The following is a 4,171-nucleotide window of genomic DNA, read 5'->3' on the forward strand; positions in this document are numbered from 1 at the left end:
TTTGAAAAAGTGACGCAACAATTTAGAAGGAAGTTCGTTTATTTTTAGATTCATCCCAATTCAATTTAGATGTATACTTTTTTGAACTAAGACATTTGCTAATAGCCTAATATGTATGTTATTGCTGCTAAAGTTTTAGTTATTCATATATTGTAATACAATTATTTTAATTTTTTAGCATTAATTCTAGGTCTTTCCCTAACTGAGAACCACAAATAATCATCCTTTATTTTGAAGCGAGTTCTACTAGTCCGACGATTAGTGAGTTCCAGATGGTTATCAATTTTTTCTTTTCTTTAGCTAAACTGATGTTACCCAGTTAATTATGCTGCTCGCACTCGTAAAAATTTCAAGGGATGCGTATGGAATTCTTCAAAAATAGTATAATTTGGAAGAATCCTGAAAAAAATGTGGTATAAAAGTGAAAATCCGCACAGCTTACAACTTAGTCTTTCATATACAATGCTAATGCACCATATCATAAAATGTAATACTAATTAGTTGAAGTATACAAGATAAACCACAACCAAATTAGCTATAACTTTTACAATCTGTTGAGCGAATTCGAAAATCAAAAAGCAAAGATCCAACCACGTATTTAACATTACCAAACAAAAAGTACAAGAGAATTAAAGAGCACATACATAATAAAAATTACAGATCCGAGTTATAATTAACCGGTGTAGACATGTACACCAACAGCAATAAGTAAGATAGTAATAAGGCCAAAGTAAATAACAGCATGTACCAAAATGGCGACGCCGCTCGTTTGCATCCCGCCGAACTCCACCACTCTTCCACGGCCAGGTAACTAGAACAGCAGCCCCGGGGATAAGAGAACGAACAGCACCACTGCTATTAACACAGGTCCCCAATCAGCCATTTGGTTGATGAAACAGAGAGGAAACAAGTTATTGGGCGGAAATTGAGAGAGGTAAGAAATGAAACAGTAGTAGTAGTAATGTTGAAGTGGGCGTAGGAGATGTGGCCAAAAGTGAAAGGAAAAGGACGGATGTGAAAGTGGTTGGAAGTTGGCGTCATATGGAAAGATGGGTAGCATTGCCTCGTCATTCGCGCAGCTTCGTCTTGGGCTTTGATTTTGGACGGTGCCTTCTCATCCTCCCAACACTTCTTTTCTTATTTTAATTTTGCAGACATCATAATTTGATGAAAAGTTAAAAATTACTCTAAGTTCATTTGTTTAAAAAAGAAATGATATATTTTTACTATGAAGTTTACAAAATTAATTTTTAAAAAAAAATTATATCTTTTAAATTAAAATAATTTTAAATATATTAAAATATTTATTAATTTTATGATCTTAAATATATCATATAAAAAATTAAAATTGAAATTAAATATTATTTCAAAAAACTTTTTAAATAGATTATAAAAAAAAAGTACTCCCTCCATACATTTTACTCATTTCGATTTGACATTGCATATTGATTAAGAAAAATAATTAATAACATGTTTAGGAAGGAGGCTAAGTTAGCAGTCACCGCTGCTAAGACAGCAGCGTTTAAGAGATTATATGAGGGACTTAAGGAGAAGGACGGGGAGAAGAGGCTATTTAAGCTTGCAAAAGCCAGGGAGCGTAAGGGTCAGGATCTGGACCAGGTTAAGTGCATTAAGGGGGAGGATGGCAGAGTTTTGGTAGATGACGTTCTTATTAAGAAAAGATGGCAGTCGTATTTTCATAAGCTCCTGAATGATGAGGGGGACAAAGGCATTGTATTAGGGGAGTTGGAGCACACCGAAGAATTTCGTGATTTCGATTTTTGTCGGCGTTTTAAGGTGGAGGAGGTTAGTGACACTATTTGCAAGATGCGAAGAGGTAGGGCAATAGGGCCCGATAAGATTCTGGTGGATTTTTGGAAGTTTGCTAGCAGGACGGGGTTAAGGTGGTCGACCGACTTATTCAACAATATTTTCAAGTTTGCTAAGATACCTGAGGCGTGGCAATGGAGCACGATGATTCCTCTTTATAAAAAAAGGGTGATATTCTGAGTTACAACAACTACCGAGGTATTAAGTTGTTGAGTCACACGATGAAGATTTGGGAGCGGGTGATGGAGCGGGGGTTGAGGAGGATAGTGTCTATTTCGGAGAATTAGTTTGGTTTTATGCCTGGTCGCTCGACAACTGAGGCAATTCACCTAGTGCGAAGATTGGTTGACCAGTATAGAGAGAGGAAGAGGGATCCTTATATGGTGTTTATTGACTTGGAAAAAGCTTATGACAGAGTCCCTAGAGAGGTTCTTTGGAGATACTTAGAAATAAGGGGGGTCCCTATGACGTACATTCATTCGATTAGGGACATGTACGAGGGGGCGAAGACTCGGGTAAGGACTGTGGGAGGGGATTCTGACCATTTTTTGGTCCTGACTGGATTGCACCAGGGATCGACTCTTAGTCCATTTTTATTCATCGTGGTTATGGATGTGTTGACAAGGAGTATTCAAGGTGAGGTGCCATGGCGTATGCTTTTTGCGGATGATGTAGTCTTGATTGATGAGTCGCGTTGAGGTGTTTATGATAAGTTGGAGATTTGGAGACAAACCCTGGAAACTAAAGGTTTCAGGTTGAGTAGGACGAAGACGGAGTACTTGGAGTGTAAGTTTAGTGACACGAGGCAAGAGGACGAGGTGATAGTGAAGTTGGAGTCTCAGGTGGTGTGTAAGAAAGATAGTTTTTTAAGTATCTTGGGTCTATGATTCAGGGGAATAGAGAAATTAACGAGGATGTCTCTCACCGTATTGGGTAAGGTTGGTTGAAATGGCGGCTCGCCTCGAAAATTCTTTGCGATAAGAAGGTGTATCTCAAGGTTAAAGGCAAATTCTACAGAGTTGCAGTCCGGCCGGCTATGTTGTATGGCGCGAAGTGCTGGCCGATTAAGAACTCTCACGTCCAGAAGTTGAAGGTGGCGAAAATGAGGATGTTGCATTGGATGTGCGGTATCATGAAGGCTGACAGGGTTAGGAATGAGGCTATTCGAGACAAGGTGGGAGTGGCATCGGTAGAGGATAAAATTCGTGAAGAGAGGCTGAGATAGTTTGGGTATGTGATGAGAAGGGGCACGGATGCTCCAGTTCGTAAGTGTGAGAGGTTGGCCTTGGATGGTTTCAAGCGGGGTAGGGGTAGACCGAAGAAATACTGGACAGAAGTAATTAAACGTGACATGGAGCAATTACGGCTCACTGAGGACATGACCCTTGATAGGAAGGTTTGGAGGAAGAGTATTAGGGTAGAGGGCTAAGGGATGTGGTTAAGTCATAGGCTGGAGTTAGGAGAGTTTTGTGTAGCTTGGTTGGTAGGGCTAGGGTTGGGGGGAGGGGTGCCTTTTGTTGGTTCATGTACTTATTTGAGGTTGTTGTATCGTTGTTATTTTATCATGTTGTATGCTTGCGATATTTGAACACGATCTCGGTCCTTTTCTTGAGCCGGGGGTCTATCGAAAACAGTCTCTCTACTTCTTCGAATGTAGTGGTGTGGACTGCGTATATTCTACCCTCCCCAGACCCCACTATGTGGGAATATACTGGGTTTGTTGTTGTTGTTGTTGTTATTTTATCATAGTATCCCTATTAAATGATATTTATATTTTAATTTGAAGAAAAAATAATTAATATTAAGGAATAAAAAGGAAAAAAATTACCTTATCTTAATTAATGAAAAAGTAAAATAAGAAATCAAATTAAAAAATTTGAGATAAATAAAATAGGACGGGGGAGTACTTTTTCCTTTTGTTTTGGTCCTTTCTTTAGTTTATTACATTTGTTTTTATTTTTTAGGGGTTGCTTTCAGATTGGGGTGAATCTCAAAAATAGATCCAAATTGGAGTGGCTTTCAAATTTCAACCCCAAATAAAATAGTTTCCTTAAAATAGCCTTTACCTATTAACAAATATTTTTTTGGACAAAATTACCTCTGATCAATGAAGTAAATTACATAAATGATTCTCATAATGGATAACAACTCCATATTTATATTTTTCAACTTTTATTTTTTTTCTCTTTTTAATTTTACTTTGATTTTTTTTTTCTCTTTTTGTTTTTATTTTTCTCAACCCTTACTTTTTTCCTTTTTTTCCTCTCAACTTCTTTCTTTTTTATTTTATATTATTTTTTAATTTCTTTTTTCCTTTTTTTTTTTTTGTTCTTTTTAGTTT

General features: G+C 37.2%; 1 pseudogene; it reads right to left on the bottom strand.

Moving 5' to 3' along the window:
- Window positions 1–571: 571 nt before the first annotated feature.
- LOC124897128 lies at window positions 572–1,093 on the bottom strand (annotated as a pseudogene).
- Between the last annotated feature and the right edge of the window lie 3,078 nt (window positions 1,094–4,171).

Source organism: Capsicum annuum, chromosome 3 (assembly GCF_002878395.1).
Source record: "Capsicum annuum cultivar UCD-10X-F1 chromosome 3, UCD10Xv1.1, whole genome shotgun sequence".
Classification (NCBI taxonomy): domain Eukaryota; kingdom Viridiplantae; phylum Streptophyta; class Magnoliopsida; order Solanales; family Solanaceae; genus Capsicum; species Capsicum annuum.